Below are 23,732 nucleotides of genomic sequence, written 5' to 3'. Positions count from 1 at the left end.
GTCCCCTGACCGCCCCTTGCCAGGACCCCCCGCCCCTAACCGACCCCTGGGATCCCACCCGCATCCAACCCCCAGCTCCCAATCCCCTGACTGCCCCAACCCCTATCCACATCCCTGCCCCCTGACAGGCCCCCCAGGACCTCATGCCTATCCAACTCTGCCCCCATTCCCTGTCTCCTGGCCTATCCACACCCCTGTCCCCCGATAGGCCTCCCAGGATTCCCACACTTATCCAACCCCCCCCATTCCCTATCCCCTGACCGCCTCCCCGAACCTCTGACCATTCCAACGGCGCCTGCCCCTATCAACCCCCCCCCGCTCCCTGTCCCCTGACTGCCACCCAGGCCCCTCCGCCCTTTATCCAACCCCCCCACTCCTCACCCCCTTACCATGCCGCTCAGAGCAGCATGTCTGGCAGCCATGCTGCCTGGCCGGAGCCAGCTACTCTGCCACTCCGCTCAGAAGGAGCACTCCGTTCCACCACCCAGAGCGCTGCCCATGCAGTGGCACGGCTGCCGGGCACGGGGCAGCAGAAGAGGGGCCAGGGGCTAGCCTCCCTGGCCAGGAGCGCAAGATCCAGGCAGGATGGCCCCTTGGGCTGGATGTGGCCTGTGGGCTGTTGTTTGCCCACCTCTGATGTAGGCCCTGGTCCTGCACTGTAGACATCGATGAGAGTTTTGCTGTTGATTTCAATGGGAGCAGGATGAAGCCCACTGTCCCACTGAATTCAGTGGGCTAGACTATGACCGGTAAGCACCTACTCACAGGAGCAGTCTTAATGGGACTGCCGTACTTGTGCTCACCTATTGACAGTCTGCTCGCTGTGGGCCAGATTTTGTCACCTTTCTCTTCACCGAGCAGCACTGTATTTGAGAGCAGGCCAATGAAACTCAACAGGACGGCTGCCGGAGAAGGCACCACTGAACGGGAGCAAGGGGGGCAGAATGGATGAATGGCAGGAGTGAGCACCGTGAATCGGGCCCCGTCCTCATCCCTATTGTGAGAGCACCATGAAGAAGCGCTGCATGAGCAGCAGACCTCTCCTGGGCGTCTGAATGTGGCCACTGAGTCTATCCAGGAATGAAGAGCAGAGGCATGTGGCAGTGGGGCGGTGGGTGTAGGATGGACAGATGGCTCCAGCAAACAGGCTAGTGCTGAAATTCTACCAAAAATATCCCTGCCGAGGGCTTTTTATTTAGACACTGAGCTCAGGGAGGGTGGGAAAGAGGAGGCCACATGTTCTCAAAGCCAAAATGGGCATTTATTTCTCAAAGCCACTAGGGATGTGTCCCTCACTCTCTGGCCCCCTTGTCATCTTCCCACAAGGGGAAAGGGGTGCTGGGTCTTTGACGTCCCCCAAGGGGCTCAAGTTCCAGCTGCTGCCAGGCTGATCTTTCCCTCTGCTTCTCCCTCTGCCCCTGCAGACAGTTATTTCAGATGTGGCCGTAAAGAGACCAAAATACTTGGCAAAGTTAGGCTATAATTGGCCCAGGAGCTGTCAGCCTCTTGCTTTTTTCCCTCTCTCCTGGGCTGCTTTATAAGTCTCTGAAACTCAATCCCCAGAGCCTCCTCCTCCATCTCTTCCCTTAAAGCAGCCCCACCTTCTCCACTCCTTCTCCTGCTCCCCCTTTGCCCCCTCCTAAACCTGCCCCTAGCCCCCTCCTCCTGCTGCTCCCTCTCCCTTTAACCTAACCCAGCCCCTCCTCCCACTCTGCCCCTGCTCCCCTCCCCTAAACCTGCCACTAGCCCCCTCCTCCTATTGCTCCCCCTCCCCTAAACCTACCCCTAGCCCCCTCCTCCTGCTGCTCCACCTCCCCCTCACCTAAACCTGCCCCAGCCCTCTCCTCCTGCCGCTCCTCCTCCCCTAAACCTACCCCTGCCCCCACCTCCCATTCTGCTTCTGCTTGCCTCCTCTAAACCTGCCCCAGCCCCTTCCTCCTCCCCTAAACCTACCCCTAGTCCCCTCCTCCTTCAGCTCCCCCTCCTCCTGTTGCTCCACCTCCCCATCACCTAAACCTGCCCCAGCCCTCTCCTCCTGCCGCTCCTCCTCCCCTAAACCTACCCTTGCCCCCGCCTCCCATTCTGCTTCTGCTTGCCTCCTCTAAACCTGCCCCAGCCCCTTCCTCCTCCCCTTAACCTGACCCAAGCCCCCTCCTGCTGCTGCTGCTGCTCTTCCCCTTAACCTGCCCCTAACCCCTTCTCCTCTCAGCCATCTGACCCTAACCTCCTCCTCCCCGGTCTCCCACTTGGCCTTCAGCCCTTAGCCCCCTCCTCATCTTCCTCCCCCTCCCTATCTCCCTTTTGCCCCCTGCTTTAAACCAGCCCCAGACTCCTTCTCCCTCTCCCCCTTTTAACCCCAAATCAGCCCCTCAGTGTTTTCTGTCAGCCTTCTTCTGCTCTGCAGCTCCACTCCTCTGTCTCCACACCCCGTCCCCTCCCCTCTCTCTCCCCTCAGCTAACCCCATTATAAGCCCTCTTCCCTCCTCCCTCATGTACACCCTCAGATCAGCCCCTTGCCCCTCCCTCCCCAATCCAGACCCTAGTCACCTTCCTCTCTGCTCCCTCCCTCCACCCCATCCTCCTTAAACCACTCTCTGGCCCCCTCTCTTCCTAAAGCTTCATCCCCTCCCCTCCTATCCAAGATAGCTCCCTCCCTTGTCCCCCTCCCTTCCTTTCACCACACCCCCTACCCTCTTCCCTCCCTCAACCCCTCCCATGCCCCCCCTTTCCCAGATCCCACTTCATTATACTTCCCAGCTCTCTCCCTCAGAGACTAGTCTAACCCGAGCTCAGGGCTGCTTCTCTTCTACTTAGATCATCTCTCCCTGGAGCTGGACTTCTTCATATTCCCTCAGTCCCTTCTAGCTGTATTTACTTGTCTTTTTTTTTCTCTGTGTTTATGTCATTTTTCTCCATTTCTGTGTCGGTTGCTGGGATGTAGGATATAGAGAGTGGGGTTTTTCCTCCCCTCCAGCACCCTGCTGAGTTTTGGTGTGGTGTGTTGTTGTTTTTTTTTCTTTTCCTTTCCTTCTTCCGATCTGGGGAACAAGTGCCAGTCTCCACTTTGGCTGACAACTCTGCAAAGTACTTTTCAGTTGAATGTGGCTCCGGAATTGGGCGACAGTTGGCAGCTTTTCTGGTGCTTTTTTGCTACAGGTAAGAGGAATTTGTGTAATCCTAACAGCCGTGCACTATAAATATCTGAAGACAACCCTGGTTTATTAGTTTGGATCCATTTTTTCTTTGCGCGCTGTGGGCGAAACTTGTGCAGAAGTTTTTGTAGACATGTAGCAACAGAATGTGGAGTTAATGATACAAGAAAAACCAAGAGGAATTGGATTAAATTGTACATAATCCACATTTTTTAATTTAGTCTGCAAAATTTTAACTGTGCCTGCGCGCTGTGCTGATGTGTTTCTGTCAACTTATTACAATACTGAACTTGCGAGAGCCAGGTGCTATGTAAGTGCTAGATTCCTGGCTGATTGTAAGGAGATAGATGCAGAGACTTAGAAACTGGTAATGTCACCATTAAGAAAAGTCAAAGGTTTAAAGTTGATCTGAGCTTTTTGGCTGTCACAAGAGTGTTCCTTTGTAACCATCATTTTTCAAGTTGATTCTGCAGGTCACACTCAGATCAGTATTTTGATTTATCTAGCTTCTTCCTGTACTTACATTTTCTACCAAACCTAACTTATTTGGTTCTGGTTAATCTTTTCTCCACCTCATATTTATTATAAAGCCACTTTGACCCAATTTCTCACTGTAGAATTTGTTTTCCTCTAAACATTGAGCTCTTGTCTAAGTCAGCAGTTCTTTTTACATTTTCTTTATAGCATTTTATATATCTGGATGCTCTTAGAGCGGTCATTGACTCTTTGACAGCTGACACTCTGCATCCCTTAGTGTGTACTTAATGTGGTGTGTGTGTATGTGCTTCCGACCTTAAAATAACACATTCCATCTGCTCTCCATGGACGTTGAGGGGCAGCTTTTGAGAAGTAAGCACCTGCAAAATCTGTGCAGGCAACTATACGCTTAATTTTCATCCATGATCACTGCACTTGCGTGTGCACTGCTTCAGTTTGGCAAATGATCAGCTATGCAACTGACTATCCATTTTTGAGTGTAAATACCAGATTTGATCATGTAGCCATGATAACATCATGTGTGACTTAGACATGGAAGTACATACATTGTGCACATGGGTGCACCCTCCCCCCCCAAACCCATAAATCTGGCCTTGAAGATTCTATGACAACTTTTATTTTTTGGAACAGCAGGAGTTTTTCCTCAGTATGGTTTGCCAAGTTTTCAGCTCCTGTCATTGTCATTCATGTTTTCCAGTTTACTGTTGCCTTATACATATGTGGAGGGTGCAGTTTAGTGGTGCTGTGTGTGCCTGGTTTGGAGAATGCTTTGGGATCTTTTGGGTAAAGTGTCGTATTCATGACAATATTTGCTATTGTACACATCATTAATAGAATTGACACCTTGTTACTATTTAAAAACTGGATGCTCCAGCAGGAGTGGTGGAACATCCCCTACCCCACCTCTCCCTCTGAGGCCCTGCCCCCCATTCACTCCTCTTCTCTCATGCCTCCATTGCTCACTGCTTTTCACCTCTCCTCCCTCCTGCTCCATCTGCCCAGATCAGGAATGACTCACCTGGGGCTGGGAGCTGCAGCTGCCCAGCTCAGATAGGAGGTGGTCCCGGCTGAGTAGAGGCTGGCGCAAGGGATGACCCAGCGCCTTCCCCACCCACAGTAACCAGAAGTAGATCTGCGTGGACACTATCAGGTCCCCTTTTCCACTAGACTTTCCAGTTGAAAACTGGGCACCTGGCCATTCTAATCATTACAAAATTTGCAGAGTATTATTACAGAGTAATGGTTGGGAGTCAGTGTTGCAGACTCATTGGACTACTTGTATGCGTAAGTAGAGTTCAGCATGAGTAAAGGCAATTAAAAAGACTTTTCCTACCATGATGATGATGAACTGGGAGATTTTACTCTCAGAATATCTACAAAAATGCTGCAGTTCTCACTGGGCTCGACTGTTGCAGTAGATATGGCTCCTGCTATGGAGCAGTGTGGAGTTTCTCTGCTGTGATTCCGTCCAGTGGAAACCAAGGCACAGAGACATTCAGAGCCACAGTCTGATCTTAGTTACAGCAGCCCAAACCAGCCTGGAGAGTCTCCATTGGCTTACATAAGAATATAAGAACGATCCTACTGGGTCAGATCAATGGTCTGTCTAGCCCAGGGTTTCTCAAACAGGGGTCGCCACTTGTGTAAAGAAAGCCCCTGGCAGGCTGGGCCGGTTTGTTTACCTGCCCTGTCCACAGGTCCGGCCGATCATGGCTCCCACTGGCCGCGGATCGCTGCTCTGGGCCAATAGGAGCTACTGGAAGCTGCACAGGCCAAGGGACCTACTGGCCACTGCTTCCAGCAGCTCCCTTTGGCTGCAGTTTGCCCATGTCTGCTCTAACCAGTAGACAGTGATGCCTCAATTGATCATTTTGGGTCTGGCTGTAGGCTCTTCCTGGAGGAATAAAAATCTTTGGGTGGGGTTCCTGAGTTCTGAGACGTACGTGTGTGTGAGAGAGAATCTGTATACGCATACACTGAATCCTTGCCTGACTCCCATTGCTGACTTTTCAAATATTTTAGGGCAAACAGTCTTTTACATGCCAGAGCTAGCTCTTGATGGAGACTACGCTATTTCAAAAGAGATTCCTTTGCCTTCAATGCACATTTAGAACTCTCATTAAAATATGTTTCTTGCAAAATACTGTGTAATTATGTCTGCTTCAAAGAAAATGTCAATTTGTCATTTTATGACTTTCTCTTGAGATCTATTTTTTTTTAATTATCGTTGAATGCTTGCAGTTTTTGCTCTTTACATCACTCTTAAACTTTCCTCCCTTCCTGTCATTGATGACAGAGCCTTAAAGCATTTAGAAGAGAGGAAAGTGATCAGGAACAGTCAGCATGGATTCACCAAGGGCAAGTCATGCCTGACTAACCTAATTGCCTTGTATGAGGAGATAAGTGGCTCTGTGGATGAGGGGAAAGCATTGGATGTGTTGTTCCTTGACTTTAGCAAAGCTTTTGACATGATCTCCTACAGTATTTTTGCCAGCAAGTTAAAGAAGTATGGGCTGGGTGATTGGACTATAAGGTAGATAGAAAGCTGGCTAGATCATTGGGCTCAATGGGTAGTGATCAATGGCTCCATGTCTAGTTGGCAGCCGGTTTCAAGCGGAGTGCACCAAAGGTCGGTCCCGGGGCCAGTTTTGTTCAATATTTTCATTAATGATCTGGAGGATGGCATGGACTGCACTCTCAGCAAGTTTACAGATGACACTAAACTGGGAGGAGTGGTAGGGTAGGGATAGGATACAGAGGAACCTAGACAAATTAGAGGATTGGGCCAAAAGAAACCTGATGAGGTTCAACAAGGACAAGTGCAGAGTCCTGCACTTAGGACGGAAGAATCCTATGCGTTGTTACAGACTAGGGACCGAATGGCTAGGCAGCAGTTCTGCAGAAAAGGACCTAGGAGTTACAGTGGACGAGAAGCTGGATATGAGTCAACAGTGTGCCCTTGTTGCCAAGAAGGCTAATGGCATTTTGGGCTGTAAAAGTAAAGAACATTTCCAGCCGATCGAGGGATGTGATCATTCCCCTCTATTTGACATTGGTGAGGCCTCATCTGGAGTACTGTGTCCAGTTTTGGGCCCACACTCCAAGAAGGATGTGGATAAAACTGGAAGAGTCCAGCAGAGGCTACAAAAATGGTTAGGGGGTGGAGCACATGACTTATGCAGGAAGGTTGAGGAACTGGGATTGTTTAGTCGTGCAGAAGAGAAAAGAGGGGGATTTGATAGTGCTTTCAACTTCTGAAGGGGGTTCACAAAGAGGATGGATCTAGACTTTCTCAAGTGGATACCTGATTGACAGAACAAGGAGTTAATGGTCTCAAGTGTAGTGGGAGAGTAGGTTGGATATTAGGAAAAACTTTTTCACTCAGAGAGTGATGAAGCACGAATGGTATACCTTAGGGAGTAGTGGATTTTCTTCCTTAGAGGTTTTTAAAGGTCAGGCTTGACAAAGCCCCTGCCTGGGAAGATTTAGTTGGGAAAATGGGGGGGGGGGGGGGTCCCTGCCCCCCTTTGGAAGGCACGGGGTTGGACTAGATGACCTCCTGAGGTCCCTTCCAACTCTGATATTCTATGAAAGAAAACCCCACCTATTAGGCTGACAGTGCCCTGTTACTCAGCACCACTTTGTACCTGTTGCTTGTTGTCCCTGTACTATGGCACCTCAACTATCTGACGCAGGATAAAATCCCCCAACCTCTTTTAATTACACTGAAAAGTCCCTTGATGGTCCATAATTATTCCATGTTCCCTATTGCTTTTGAACAGTCACAGGTCCTTGATCCTTCCCACCTTCCAGGTGGGGAACTCCTACTGCAGTTAAGACATCAGCCTTTCCCAGTAAAGGTTGTACTGTAATATATTCCCTCCAGCCCAGACCTGGTGGCACGTCCTGCAGTCTTCATTAAGGCCTAGCTGCAACTATGCAATGAGCAGGACTGTATCGTTTGATCCTTACTATATAACACTGTGGGAATAATAAGGGAACCAAAATGTGCAGAAGTAACTTGATTATAGCCGAGCACTTGTGAAAAGGTGTTTGAAATTCTTATAGCACATTTAGCAGTAGCAGGGGAATGGTACTGGAGCAAGGATACCAGTAGTGATCTCAAATAATCCTGAAACAGGCTCCCTCTTGGCTTTAACTTGCTATCTCCTTTACTGCACAGAGACTGCATTTGGTGCATCTTTATTGGGCCCATTCCCGCTTCTACTGAAATTAATGGAGGAGTTTGCAATTTACTTCAGTGGAAATAGTATCTTGCATCACACTCCAAAAGTTTGCATATGCAAACCTGATCAAAGATGTTTATGTCCCAGCTCACTTAGCTGAGCCAAGATATTTTTGGAAGGGCTTATGCAAATATGTCCCCCCCCATTTTTGCTTTGGGTAGGTTTGCAGCTCTTAAGGTTCCCTTTGAGCTTTGAGTTTGAACAACCCCCCAAACTCAGAGCACATCTTGGCCAGCGCCACCAAGTCTTACCTAGTTTGGGGTCCAAACCAGCATGTTTTGTATCTTTTCTCCCCTGAAGTCGTAAGTTTGGACCAGGTCTTTTAAAAACTGGCCCGGGTTTCAGGTTGGTAACATAACAAACAAAAACAGACAAATATCAGCCACTTTCAGGTTTCGATGCAAAAGCTCCACAAGTTATGTATTTATTTATTTGGAATTCAGTTATTAATAATTGTGAATTATAACTTTTATCAAGGGGCATCTGCAGCCAGTTGCAGGTGGCTATAACTTTACATGCTATCAGTTGAGGGATTATCTGTGCCTGAGTACTGGAATTGAAGGACAGACTGGAAATCAAGAGACCTTGATGCTAAACCTAGCTCTGCCACAGAGGTGCTGCTAATCTTGGGCAAGTCACTTATACTCTCCGGCTCCCCATCTGCAAATAATAGAATTTACCTACCTTACTGGACCTGATTTTCAGGAAGTGCTGAAGATCTTTCCTCTGTGATCTTGACTCCCTCTTGCTGTGGATCTTGGAGATAGCCACTGGCTGGGAAAGCCCTGGCAATATGGTTTTATTGGAGTTGCTCCACCAGGGGGAGCAGGGCTCCAGAGACCCAGAGCTGGTGTGGACATGCAGGGAATCTTTGGGAAGGCCCTGAGCCCATGCAGACTAGGGGATCTGCAGGATTTGGGCCACTGACCCTCCCTTTTGTCCCAAATGCTCTGTAATGGAAGAGACTACAATGGGAACTCCATGACAGTAGCCAAGCAGGGCTTCCTCTGCCTTCCTATGTGGGAGAACGCAAAGGCCAGTATTAATGTTCTTACTCCATTTATGAAGGAGATTGGACAGATAGCTTAGCTTAGTGATGAGAAAAGGGCTTCTCAACCTTGTCTGTGCTACACATCCTTTTTTCCGTATCGGGTCCCCATCCCTCCTAGTTGGGGTCTAGCTGGGAAACCCCCTTCCCAGGTAGCCATATGAGAAGGGTAGGGTGACCATGATCAGGGTGTCATGACCCTTCCGTTTCCTGCATTGAGACCCCTTGAGTTAGAGCATGGGTCTGGGAGCAAGGTCCTGCTGAGTTCTCATGACAGCTCTGCTACTGATTTAGGTCCTGACTCAGCAGTGATTTAAGAATGAGCTTAAGGCCCATTAAAGATAGCAAAGCACTTAAGCATGTGCACTGAATTGGAGCTGTTTGCTGCATCAGGGCCTTAATGTATGGCTGTGGGAAAGGCACTTAATTTCTTTGCTTGTCTCCTACTCAGTAACATGGGGATTATAATATTTACTTTCCAACTTCCCGGGGTGCTATGAGGACTAGCTAGCTAATGTTCGCAGAGCATTCTAAAAACGTCAAGCTATACAAGTGCTATTTATTATTCCCTTGGCTGGCGAGGGAGTGTTATCATAAACCAGAGCTCTAATTTGGAGTGGAATAAAAATTAACTCCTCACAGTAATAAGCAGCTATGGCCAGACAGGTTACACAACAGATACTGAACTTCCTGGCAGAATCGGAAAGGTAACTTAATGCAGTATTGTGTGTAGCAAAACAACGTTTCCTTGTGTTTCTAGAAACAACATGAGAACTAGAGAACTGATCCTTTGCCCACTGAAGTCAATGGGAGCTTTGCTGCTCATTTTAGTGGGTGCAGAAGTAGACTCTTGATGAGCACTGGGTGTGGCCATCACTGGGTCTTTTGCCTATCTGTATATAATGGCCAAGACCTGATGCCTTGGAAGAATGAGTGTCTGCCCTCCACTAATGCACCTATCAATTTGTGTTAAACTATTTCTGATGCAGGGAGGAGAACTATGGCCTGATCCTTGTCGATCAGTTAGTTTAAAATTGCTTCTGAAATACTTGTTAAATGGTTCTACGGTGGTGGTTTCCAACCTCTTCCATCCTAGAACTCCCCTTTCACTCAGCCAGGAGCTAGTTAGAACCCCTGCTATTTACTAATATAGGAAAGGGAGGCTGGTCCTCACCCCGATGTCTGTTCTGAGTCCCAGTTTGAGAACCCATGTTCTATAGTAACAGCAACCCAGCCCCTTCCTCAGAATCCTATTTAAAGCTCAGGATGGGCTGAGTTGGACAGAGCTGGCCATAAACAATACAAACCCCTAGGGTGGGTCAGTGGCTGGCAAGGGGTCAATTCTAATTTACACAAGCTGTCTGTGCCCTGAAATGAGGTTAGGAATGAATGAAAATCTGTCCTTGGCAAGTGAGAGACATAAAACTCAGAGTACTTTCAGGCCAGGTTACACTGTTGCATGGATTTTCCCCAACACAATAATGTTTGCTTTGCTAGTGCTAATCTCTCCGAGTTAATCTGCTATGTTGTAGATGCAAACATTGTTTTCCCGGGTTATCCCAATCTGTTTACTCTGGCATCGATGTGGTTCATTACAAATATATCTTTGGCTTGCTCTAGTGTTGAGGTATTCCCTAAGTTTGGTTTAAGTGCCTCAGTTGGATTGTCATAATGCACTGAATGTTCACTCTTAATGATTTTAGTATGAGGTGTCAAAACAGCAATATTATACTGTAATAATGCCAGTCTAGGGAACTTTTAGCTCTATTGACGTCTAGCACCTTTTTGGACTCATGTTTTTTTAAATCTGTCTTCAGCCAAAACTTTATTGTTCTGTTTTTATTGTTCTTTACTTATGTGCAATTTTTGCACTTGCTACTTGCTTAAGCCTGTCAAATTACAGAGCTGCTGATAGGATCTAAGGTATTTCCTTCCAAAACAGCAAGGTTTACCTTAACTGAGATAAAAAGAAAGCAGTTGGCATGTCAGTGGAAATTCCCTTCTCCACAGAAGGAAGTTTATTCTTGGGGATGCCTTAGAAATTCCTGTTGCTTCTCAGTTCTGACTAAAGCTGCCACTTAACCCCTGTATTGCGGAAACACGTTTATAATTGTGAATGTTGCAATTGTATCAAGTGATGAAGCCAGGCAGTGTGTCCTGATTGTCACCCTTGGCATGAGAAAGAAACAAACAAACAAAAAAAACCCCACCCCACCCCTCATCTCAAAGTGCTTTATGTAGCCAGCAATCACATCACTCATTTCTGAGGTGGTGTGCAGCATCTGTTTAATACCTCACAGCCACAAGACCCAATAGTTCCAGGCAGCAAAATGAAACAGAATCTCTCTTAATCAAATGAAACAGCAAGAGAAGTGTACGAGTAGGCACAATTTTCAACCCACGTTACAGCTTGACAATGGCTTTAACGCTTTTCCCCTAGGAAAATATGCCATGAGATCTTTGAGACCCATAGATCAGAGTTTTCAAACAAGGGTTGCTGCTTGTGTAGGGAAAGCCCCTGGCGGGCCAGGCTGGTGGGTTTACCTGCCCCAGCCGATCGTGGCTCTCACTGGCTGCAGATTGCTGTTCCGGGCCAATGGGAGCGGCTGAAAGTGGCAGCCAGTAAGTCCCTCGGCCCATGCCACTTCCAGCAGCTCCCATTGGCCCGGAGCAGCGATCCACGGCCAGTGGGAGCCGCGATCGTCCGGACCTGCGGACGGGGCAGGTAAACACACTGGCCCAACCCGCCAGGGGCTTTCCTTACACAAGCATCGACCCCTGTTTGAGAAACCCTGCCATAGACTGAGTTGGAGCCTTCAGCTGCATACTACCTCCTAACTGCAGATGAGGACATTGTTTCAGTCACAATTCAGAGAGAAGAGGGCCATGTAAGAATGATCAGTGACACTTCCTGAAGCCCCTGGAGTTTCTCTAGCAGTGTCCCATCCTAGCACTGACCAAGCTCACCTCTGCTCAACTTGTCAGATCCGAAGGACCTAGGGTGACCAGACAGCAAGTGTGCAAATTGGGACACGGGAGTGGGGGGTAATAGGTGCCTATCTAAAACAAAGCCCCAAATTTCAGGACTATCCCTATAAAATCGAGACGTCTGGTCACCCTAGCAGGACCACAACCTGGGATGGTATGGGTGCAAAAAAGGGCCTTTGTAAATGACTCTGCCAAAGATCTTGCCAGGCATGGTATAGTCTGGGGATTGGCAACCTTTGGCAAGCAGCTCGCACCAGGGCCGGCTCCAGGCACCAGCGCAGCAAGCAGGCACGTGAGGCAGCCAACGGAAAGGGGTGGCACATCCAGCTCTTCAGCGGCAATTCCGAAGGACAAAGCTGTGGCGGTGGAGCTGCTGCCAAAGTGCCGCTCATTGCGGCTTTTTTTTTTTTTTCCTTCCCTCATTGCTTGGAGCAGCAAAAAGGCTGGAGCCGGCCCTGGTAAGCCCCCTGGTGGGCTGGGCTGGTTTGTTTACCTGCCGTGTCTGGAGGTTCGGCCAATCGCGGCTCCCATTGGCCACGGTTTTCCGTTCCAGGCCAATGGGGGCCGCGGGAAATGGCAGCCAGCATATCCCTTAGCCCTTGAGGCTTCCCACAGCCCTCATTGGCCTGGAGTGACAAACTGCAGCCAGTGGGAGCCGCGATTGGCTGAACCTGCAGATGCAGCAGGTAAACAAACTGGCCTGGCCCGCCAGGGTGCTTACCCTGGCGGGCCGTGTGCCAAAGGTTGCCAATCCCTGGTATAGTCTTAGCTTCATCTTCTTGCATCAAAAAGAAAAAAAAAATATCCCCTTTAACAGATGGATTAAGGACATTTCTTTGAGCCTCATAACTCACCTAGTATAGTACTTGAGTTGTTTTAGACTAATTTCCCTCCCCCCGCCCCAACACATCTTGCTGTTTAATTGTAGTGCCACCTGTGGTGTAATTCTGAGAGCTGTTTTATTTTTTATGTTTTCTGCGGGCGCTTCTTAATTACTCGGTAAGTACTTTTCTGTGATTGATTCTTGAAATTAAAACATCTTCACCACTGGGCCTTTATATTTTTTCTGCATTTCCCTCCCTTGGGTTCCTTACGGAGTCTGTTGCTTTACTTTGTCACTTCAGTTATTTGCATTTTTCAAAGTTTTTTCCTTCTATATCAGGGTTTCTCAAACAGGGGTCGTCACTTGTGTAGGGAAAGCCCCTGGCGGACTGGGCCGGTGTGTTTACCTGCCCCGTCTGCAGGTTCGGCTGATCGCGGCTCCCACTGGCTGCGGATCACTGCTCCAGGCCAAAGGAAGTTGCTGGAAGCAGCAGCCAGTAAGTCCCTCGACCCGCATTGCTTCCAGCAGCTCCCATTGGCCTGGAGCAGTGATCCGCAGCCAGTGGGAGCCGCGATCTGCCGAACCTGCAGACGGGGCAGGTAAACACACCGGCCTGGCCCACCAGGGGCTTTCCTACATAAGGAGCGACCCCTGTTTGAGAAACCCTCCACTAGCATCTACAGGCCTGGGCCCCACTGTATGTGTGTGTGTACTGTCCTGTTGCCACAGCATTAGAAACAAAAAAAACCCAGGTGGATGAGTGGGCCAGTCATAGTGACTTATGTACACAGAACCTTTCATCCCAAAAGGACACACGGTGCTTTACAAACTTTGAAATGAACTACAGAATTTACTCCACTCACAGCTGAAACACAGTCACTCTGTGGTGGAACACAGCAGCTGTTTAACAGCACACAACAACTCTACACAAGAAGTTAGGAGAGAAAGTGAAGAATCATCTTGTATCCACTGAAACTACCTGTCTACTTGGGTAGGCAGGATGGTCCAAATTCATCCAAGGTGTAAGCCTGCCCACTGAAGTCAAGAATGTTTCTCTAGGAATGAAATTGGCCCAGTGAAATCATAATTGGATTTTGCTGGCGCTTTTAGTGGACAAACAAATGAATCTGAATTTCCATTTCCACTGATGCTCTATTTGAGATGAAATAATGTTTAATCATGATTTTCCCCCCCCTCCCCCTTAAAATTGCACTGTAGAGCATGGATTTGCTGCTGTCCATCATGAGTTGTTTGAGGGGGGAAATAGTCTTTGGTTCTTTGAACTCTTTTTAAATTAAATAGCAGTATGAGTATACTTTGCTTGTACCAGGTTGTTAGGAATCTCACCTTTTCATAGGTACGGCCTTCTTCCTTCAGTAACTGGCTGTCGTTGTTTAACCAGCTTGGGACTGAGCAGTTGATAAACAGTGTTAATCCATTCACTGTTCTTTTGCATGCCATAGTATTGGATGCAAGGTGGGGCACTTTTCATCTTTTCCATTCTTATGTAGAGAATTTAAGGAGGAAAAAATCTAATAATCTCTTTTGAATGCCCTATGTATATGTATACATGGACTTTGTGAAATACTCTCCATTAGATTGTAAACTCTTCAGGGACAGGGATCATGTCTGTCACGGTGAGAGAGGAAGCTTGGCCTTTTAGTTGAGGAACAGGACTGGGACTCAGGAGGCTTGGGTTTAATTCCTAGTTTTACCACAGACTCTCAAAGTGACCTCAAGCAAGTCACCTAACTTCTCTGTGCCTCATTTCCCCATCTGTACAATGGGTGTGTCATCGAATGGGCTGTCCCTTTAAGAATAGGCTGGATACCACCCCTTCCTGATGCGTGTTGTGGCCCTTTAAGGACCTGATCCTAATTCAGTGCAGAACAGGGGAATGCTGGGAGATGTAGTTTCCTGAAGGGTCTTGACTATGTAATCAGAGGTCTACAAGAGGCGAGCTGTGTGCTCATTCACGGGAAGAAGCTGAAAGTATCAGGGTGGCTGTGGTAGCTGTTTCATGGGACTGATCCAGGGAGAGATCAGACCTGGAATGTGGCTTTCTATCAGACAAGTCCAGGGAAGCCCCTTGGCCTAACACAGCTGTAAGAGAGACCAGAGCTGAAACAAGATCTGGAGTGTAATCTCCACAGGGGCTAGGCTGGGGACCTGGGAACAGAGCTTGTGAGGCACTTAGCTTGGAAAGGCCCAGAGAGGCTGGTGTAGGCCTGGCTTGACAGAAGTAACTTTCGTTATTTCATAGTGGGCCCAATTGTGAAGGGGAGTGTTAACTTAAGTTGTAAACAGGGTCTTGACAACCAGTATGCTGCAGTCACGTCTGTACTAAGATAAGCAGGTACACTTTGATGCTAGGGACTGTGGATGAGTTAAACCTGTAAGGTAAAGACCAGGTTTCATGTGAACAGCACATGGATAGAGCCTGCTGTACAAGGATTGGTTCCTGCAAAGTAATCAAGCCAATCTAAAAATGTGTGATTTAATGTATAGCAAATGCAATGTCACATGTAAATGTGTATGAAGGAAGAAGTTGTCTGTGTAACTCTGCATGTGTGATGCACCTTCTACTCACTCCCTACGCTTGAGTCTGATCCACTCAGCCTAGCTTTGCTGTATGCCAAATAAAGGAACCTGAGTGACACAATCCAGTTTCGAACCGAGTGATTTTTGGATCCCAGACAACTGGATGAAGTTTTCTCCCAGAACGGGGCAAGGTGTTCGGGATAAGCTGAGTGGAAAAGGTCTTAGAGGGAATCCCAACAGCTGCACTACAAAAGAGCCCCGGAGAGGGACTGTTGTACCAGGGAAACGGGAGTGAAGATTTTTTTGGAAAAGCTCCCGATAAACAGAAACATAGGATAATCGGGGGGGCCTAAAGTAGAGAGGACATGGTGCCCCTTCTCAGAGGAGGAATTGTTCAGGAGGGCCAGAAGGACAGCTGGACTAAAGGAAAGGCTACAGGATCCCAGGAGGGCTGAAGGTGACTTTTGTTTTACTCTAGAAAAGGTGGGTTTTTGGCTCTTGATCAGAGTCAAAAGTACCCTACAAGCCCCTGGAAGACCACTGGATGTAGAGAAATTGAGGCAAGAGACCCTTCTCCATGTCAGAGAGACAAAAGCTGCTGGTACCACACGTTATTCTTGTCCTGCAGCAGCTCCTGTATGTTCTGCAATTCTGACCTGTAGGTCACTTGATTGACTGGCCTAGCTGTCCTGGGATGGTGTCCAACCTGACTTGCAGTTTGGTAACTTTCTCAGCTTGTTCCCTTCAACGTCTTTCTTCCTTCATGAATTTAACCCTCAGCTAGTGGAACTGGGCTCCAAATTCCTTCCACTTGTGCACAGAGTCCCTCCTGCTCTGTTGAAGCATCTCCACCTCAATGGCCAGCTCAGCATGTGAGCTCTCCAATGCCTGCTTGGCCTTCTCAAGTTTTGCTCCCTCTGCTCTGCCAGCTCCTCCACAGCACAGAGAGTTTCACTTCCAGGGTCTTCCTGATTGTCCAGTTTCTGCAGGTAAACGCTCGCCTGGGCCAGCAGTTTGCACATCTGTCTGAAAATGTCATCATGGTTCTTGTTGCCAGGGTTAACTGATCCTCCAGGTCCTACAAGGACATACATCTCCCAGTATTCCCTTGTTCTGTGCTAACTGGATGGCTGGAACTTGGTGTAGTGAGGGACTGTATCCAGCCCTGCCTTTTAAAGGGACAGTCCAATACTACTTCCTTTCTCCTACCCTTTGCCTGTGTTGGCTATCGGGTGCAAACTGCCCTTTGTGCCACTGAAATTTCCAGTTTGCATGGACCGAGCCAGGAACAGAATCCAGAATCCCTCAGTCCGAGGCCAGAATGACTGATGAAAGCATTTTGAGCCCCTCAGGTTTTGTAAACCTCTCACTGTATGAAGGTGTCTTCCTTTTGTAAAGAGAACTATTTCTCTCATATGTGAAGGCTGCCATGATAGAGGGGGCTACAGTCCATGTCTCGCAGCAAATTTGTTTCCCTGATCTGTAACAATCAGCACCTCCCGTTTCCAAGTCAGGTACTTCAATGGTTAAACAACCCTACTTCCAGGGCAATAGCTTCACTGGGGAGAAAGCAGCAGTACCAACTGTCTCCTCTGAGTTATCCTGATGTCTTTTCTGGATCTATGATGGCAGGATATCTCTTGCACTGGCTAGGTATGTCCACTTGTCTCCCTGGGGCACGCTGCTGGGATTACATGGCATCCCATGCTAACAACTGCCAGACAACCTTCTTTTCTTCCAGAACATCTTGCAACTGCTGACAACCAGATTTGTTCTGGTGTTTAAAAAAAAGAGTTAAGCAGCCCTCCTTCAGTCCTAGGGGCTGTGTGAGCTTGTCTGGTAATGACAGATGGCGCTTTATTTCGCCATTTATCACAAAGGACAAGTTGGTAGTTGTTTTTGTCAAGTCTTAATAAATCACGAAGGAATCAGTCTGGGGTTCTGCTTAATGGCAACAAATGACCTTGGTATGCACCATCAGAGGGAAAATAATGCATTACTGGCTGAAATGTTCAAGTTTGTGTGCCTAGAGTTAGGCCCCTGGAGGGGAAATTTTCAAAGGCACAAATGAGTTAGCGCCAAACTCCCCTTAACTTTCAGTGGGGGTTGGGCCCCAGACTCTCATTTGTGCCTCTGAAAATCCACCTTCTCTGTCCATAATTAGTCATCCAAATAGTTGGCCTGATACTCAAAGAGGAGTGAGCATGTACGGCTTCCATTCGTTTTAAGGAGGTGGTGCCTAGCACCTCTGAAGATCAGGCTTCATAGTTAAGTGCTTACGTGGGGATTCAAGTTTGAACATTTTTGAGTCCCTGCCCATTGTAGTATGTTTTGAAGACCATACAATATTTTGAGGCAGTTTGTTTGTGTGCTATCCCCATTTTTACAGATGGAAAAACTGGTCTACAGAGAAGTCAGTTGACTTTCTTAAGGTTACAGAAGAAATCTGGCTGAGTGAAACACCACTCCCAGATTTCCTGACTTGCAGGTCTATGCTTCAAAAACAAAGCTATCCTCCTTCTGATGCTATGTGAGGCTTGTGCTGAGCCTTTGAGTTTCAGAGAAACCCTTCATATCTTGTTGAATTTAAATGTACCCATTCTTGGAATGGGGCGTATGCTGGTGAAAAAGGTACCCATTCTTGGAAATGTGACTTAATGTCAGTGGAGAAGAGGGGAAAACATGGACAGGGAAGTTCACATATTTTCTGGGAGTAAACTTTTCTGTGTTATATAGGGAGATAACTTTGTATTAGAACCAAGCTCATTTGCAATAGGCTTCAGTACCAATAGGACAAATGTCAACTATCTCTACTGTATGCTGTAGGTATGCACTGTATTTCTACAGGGCCAGCATCCCTCTAACCTCATATCTGTGGTTCATTGAACACCAAAAGTGTTCTTAGTGCGCTATGGAACAAAGAGGAGGGCAGGGCTCCAAATAATGTTGAGCAGTATGATGGCCTTCTAATTGAGGGCAGGATTCTGCTGCCACCCTTACTAATGCTGACCAGTTCCTTAATGTACAAGTAGTCCCATTGCAATATCTTGCAGATGAAGGTAGTACTCATCATGAGTAATGGTGGAAGAATCAGCTGTTAACTTGTGAAGTGCTGCACTCATTGGTTGTAGTAATTGTTTTGGGTCACTTCCAAATTATGGGTGGTATTTTTTTTTTTTCATAAGCACTTTGCATTGGCCTAACTCTGCTCTGATTGTAGTAAATGAAACTAAATGAGTTTTACCTCTCACTTCAGTGGGAGCAGTTAGCCCAGTGCTAAGAGCTTTTGAAAGTCCCACCTTAAACCCTTTATACAATTGTTCTGGGGAATTAAAAAGCCATGCATTCATGCAGAAAAGATGAGCCAGAATATTGCTGGTAATAGATATTATTCTTGATACACAGGTCAAGATGTGATCCCAGTCATTGAACAGAAGCTGTTGTCTTCTGATTGCTGATCAGTGGCTTATGTGAAATGAGTCTTGGTGGGCCTCTAATGAACAGGTGTCCATAGCTCAAACCACCCCCTTCAACTGGTGCTAGTTAACATACTTTCTGATGCTTTCTGCAGATTAAAGGTGAGATAGTGCCTTTGGGCAATGCCCTGAACAATTTGTGTAATATAAACTACACTGTCCCAAGGCTAGCTGTGAGAGGCACTCCTGTTAATCCTCCTGTGTTCCTCTCTTGGTTTGTACGCAGGTGGTAGTAGGGAAATGACTGGAGGCCTTGAAAGGGTGCTGTTTACTGCCCTGAGCCCTTGCACTTGGCCAGTGAGTGGAGGAGGATAGAGACAAATCTCTGCCTGTCCTGCCCATTTGCTTGCAGGGCTGTATCCAGTGATCACAGACTGTGCTTTGCGCTAGAGTGGTACCCAAGATTCAAACAGATCCACTTGGCTGAGTGGGGGTTTTGGCCAGATGAGATGACTCTCTCTCCTCATTCCTCTGCTTGGTTGAGTAAAGCAAGAGCATAGTCAAGCCCTACATGTGTATGGGGACTAAACTATGCTTTCCACTGGAAGGTGTCTCCTCCTGACTGGGTGGAGCCTCATCAATGGGGTATTGGGTGGGAAGAGCTTGCCGAGTTGCTGCATGCCTTTGGTTAAAGAGAGGACTTCAGTTTAGTTACATTAATCTGGCACCTTACACCAACAAATTCACTGTAAATAATTGTGAAGTCTTCAGACTTCCTTGAGAACGCTTCATCTTCAGGTGCAGGAGGGCAGCCTGCACTGCTTTACTCCAGTTCTGCATTGGTGTCACTCCATTGATTGCTTTGCATTGATATACACTAGTACAGATTTGGAGCAGCACAGTGGAGTGAAAACAAGTCCCAAGATGATATTCTACCGTTGATTTCCTTTATGGCTAAGTAGCTGAGCCCTGCCATTTGTAATATGATGAAATTTAAATATGTTGAACTAGAGTACTTTGCTTGCCCTTGCACAATCCTTTCAATAACTCCTGTTTGTTTGAAAGTATTTCATTGTCTCAGCTGCTTCAATTCTTGAATGGTTGCCAATGAAATAAAGGCTCGTTTTGTGTAATTCTTTGGCTGAGTGTTATAAAGTTGACACTTTTACACACTGTACCACAGGGAATAATCTCATACCTCTAGGACACAGTTAGGAGCAAGATGACAACTTGTGAATATTTTCCAGATACAGTAATGGCTTAATATATGTAATGTTGAACAGCAACACCAGTGATAATGTCACAGTGGAAAGGAATGGAACAACTTATAAACACTTTGCACAGAAAACCTTAAATATGGCAGCTTTGTGGCCATGTCCTTGCTAAAATATACTCATGTTGAGCCTTATTTGCTATCATTTAAAACTGGTCTCTTTCCCTTTAATGCCTTCAGTTTATAGGAACTTCATCTGAAAACATGTAGATGTATATTCAGTGGTGGCTCATTGGACACATTTGAATACTCAGTGAAAACAATGGATTAGCCTTCATAAAAGTCTCCCAGAGCAAAGATTCTAGAGCCAATGACTGTGTGATGGTATAAAAGTTTGACTGGAATGGCTACACTCTATTTATTTAAATAATGAAGAAGGCCTGAGTGAAGTTATGCAAATCATTCCAAATGAGTAAATGAATCAATCCTAAACAGAGGAGGTAACTGATGTTTAACACTACTACAGCAATTATAGGTAGGAGGATGGAGTTTACTGCTATTATTAGTAGCAAAGGAAAGGACTATACTGAAATGCATGTGGAAAGTACTCTGCCAAACCTCTGTTCTCCTGTGGACTTTAGAAATAGAAGAGCTAGATAAGGAAGAGATTTATAGCCCTCGAAAGAGCTTTTTTAGAATTCTTGACTTGAGATCTGCTTGTATATTTTTGCTTTATGTAAGCACAACCATCCATTGTGACCAACCTGAAATAGAAATCTCTACTTCCGTGGAGGGGAGAGACAATGGGAGAGGTTTGTGCTAGATAATCAGGAAGTGCTTAGTGTGTCATTTTTCAGGCTGGTTTAGTGTCTGTCTGTGCTGTTCCTAGAGACAGGAGCTTTGGACGGATGAGTTAAACTCTCAACCCTTTCTCCTGCTCAAGCTACTCTGATTCAAAAGAATAAATATAGGGAATCAGAAACCCATCATCTAAGCTGCGAAGGTTGTGCTAGCACTAAAGAACCTATAGCTCTTAGCAATTTTTAGCATCAAGCCAAGTCACTGCACTATGGGCCACCCATTCTAGAGATAAGACCGTCTCAAAGAAAGCTATGGTTGAAACAAGTTATGCTAGGTCTAGTGGCAGCTCCAGGTCTTCCCTATCCCAAGATGTTTTCAAAGTACGAAGTGGGGTAAAGTGGTGGTCAACGTGAGTAAAGGTGGCAGAATTGAATCCTTTTTCATGCCTTTGGACAAACTTTTGCTTTATGAATGATAATGATTTTCAGGCTCTCTAAATAAGAATTGGTCCTATTGTGAACCCTTTATATTTTACATTCATTTTCCTTCGGCATTAAAGACTTGCGTGAAGGATGCAAGTCATTATGCTGCTGTGGCATATTCAAAGCTTCAGCCTGAATGTGAAAGACTGGACCTAGCTGAAGCACATTTGAATCCAAATAGTTAATTTATTTTTGTAGACAAAATTTCTCTTCAAATTTCAGATCTCACCCCAGCAATTTGCATGCCGCACACGCCATGTGGAAATGAAACCTCATAAACTGAAGGGACAAGTCTATTGCATATGAAGGGCTAAAAGCCTGCACTAAACTAGGGATACATAAATAATGAAGAAAAATGTACTTTCGTAAGGATCTTTTTTTTTTTTAAATGTTTTCCAAGGAAAGTACAGCAAATGCCAATTGCTATGGAGACCAGCAGTGCTTTGTAAGGAACTTCTTTGGAGGTACTTACTGTGCATTTGTGTACAAATGAATGAACTGCTCTTCTCAGTCTGAGAACTCATCACCTGGTGTTTGAATTCCCTTATGAGCTGCTGCTTGGAAGGCAGAAGCAATGTTTTGAGTGTACTGGTGAAGTAACTGAAGGACAGGTGACTTGCTACCCTTAAATTAAAGTTCCTTGTTCTTGGGGCAGGTGCTAATGTGGGTCTCTGCGTGAGATTCCTATTAGAGCTCATTAAAAGTGAGTAACTCTGAAAAGTGATGCAAAAAAAAATAGAATTATGGGGTTCCATGTTTGTCTCTTGGTAATTTAAGAGCCCTCCCCGCCCCCCTCCAAATCCTTGTCCTGCCACTCACTCTGGGCTCTGAAACCCAATCTGTGCTGCAGACTAAGGCATAACAAGATCCAAGGACTGAAAGCTGAAGTTTAATAAATTCAGGGTAGAGCTGAGGTGAAAATTTGATGGGGTAAACTAACCACTGGAATAGCTTAGTAGGGGTGTGGTGAGGTCTTCATCCCTTGAAGTCTTCAAACCAAGACTGGATGCCTTTGGGGGTTGAGGGAGTAGTGTGCTAGCTTAATGGCAAGATATGGGCTTGACTCTATGAAATACTTGGACCTGTACTAGACAGGAGGTGGGACTATATCATAATGTTCTCTACTGGCCTTAACATCTGTGAATCAGAGGTCTTTCCTTCTCATACACCACCACTAGCAACAATAATTCCACAGGCCAATGTAGGCTCTCAGTAACACCTGTGCAACCCGCTTGGTCTTCCATGGATATACACTGGAAGAACCTGACAAGAACTTTGTCAAACAATTCTGCCGCACAAGAAAGAATAGAATGCAACTCAAACTCTTGCTCTGTTGGCTCTGCAGGGATAAGAACATAAGAATGGCCATACTGTGTCGGACAAAAGGTCCATCTAGCCCAGCATCCTGTCTTCTGACAGTGGTCAATGCAGGGTGCCCCAGAGGGAATGAACGGAACAAGTAATCATCAAGTGATCCATTCCCTGTCGCTCATTCCCAGCCTCTGGCAAACAGCAGCTAGGGACACCATCCCTGCCCATCCTGGCTAATAGCCATTGATGGAGACCACTGGGTGCCTAACTCTATTCTCCTCAATCTAACCTCCTACTGCTCAAGTGTTTGAACTTGGCCAGTGCTGCTTCTGTCAACGTTCTGACCAGCTAATGCGCATTGTCCCTGGCTTGTGAGGGAGTGGGGGTGGTTTTGTGTCTGACATCTAGCATCAAACACTGCGATGTCTTGAAAGTGGGCCTGTCCTCAGAGGCTATCTCAATGTCCTCTCTAAAGCCCGGTATGGAAATGGTGACGACATGATGCTTACAAATTCTAAAAGAGGGAGATGCTGTTGACCTACGTGTGTTTGACTTCTAGATCTCTTCCCAGGCTCTACAGTTCCTTCCCAAAGCCCTCTTTTTATTAAAGCCTCTCCCAGCTGAGGCAGCTTCTCCTGGATGGCATCTCCTTCCAGGACTTCTGCCTGGCTGGGACACAGAGCTCTTCTCATGTCCTATCTCCTCCTGGACCTTCTCTCTGTCTGCACTGGCTCCTTCTTCTAGGATAAGCTGCTTCCAGGCTTCCATCACATGACCTTGGTATCTGAATCAGCACTAGACCAGAGGCTTGAAACAGGACACTGGGACATGTGTATGTGTGGCCAAAGCCCAGTAGTCCTGTTGCTGGGAGAGACAGCTATGTTTTGCCAGTGCGTTATTCTTGTATCATGCTTGGAATGAATCAGGGCTCCAAGTTTTTGGGTACTTATCTGAACTGAAACCCCTTCCTCACCATGTTCAGCCACTGCTATTGCTAATCCCAGTATCTGGCTTTTTAAAACCAAAATTCAGTGGGATGAGTGGACAGGTACAAGTATCAGGCATGTTTTCTCTCAAGGCCAGCTTGGTGCTGTGGGATTCTACAAGGAGCAATTAAAAGAATTACAAGGCATGATGGAGTGAGAGTATTAAAATGACCAGGGCTCAGTATTATCCTTCCCTTTGTTCACACAGCTCCTTATATTCTTTCAA

General features: G+C 46.7%; 1 protein-coding gene across 1 annotated transcript in view; it reads left to right on the top strand.

Annotated features, from left to right (window-relative positions):
- The first annotated feature begins 3,105 nt into the window (after positions 1–3,105).
- The window catches only part of COL22A1 (collagen type XXII alpha 1 chain), a 346,712-nt gene continuing 326,085 nt past the window's right edge, over positions 3,106–23,732 (top strand). Inside the window, exon 1 of the mRNA XM_075062036.1 lies at positions 3,106–3,156. The gene's annotated coding sequence lies outside the window, so the exon portion shown is untranslated. The remainder of the gene's footprint in view (positions 3,157–23,732) is intronic.

Source organism: Chelonoidis abingdonii, chromosome 2 (genome assembly GCF_003597395.2).
Source record: "Chelonoidis abingdonii isolate Lonesome George chromosome 2, CheloAbing_2.0, whole genome shotgun sequence".
NCBI lineage: Eukaryota > Metazoa > Chordata > Testudines > Testudinidae > Chelonoidis > Chelonoidis abingdonii.
The sequence above is the reverse complement of the archived record's forward strand: the minus strand, read 5'-3'. Positions and strand labels throughout refer to the sequence as shown.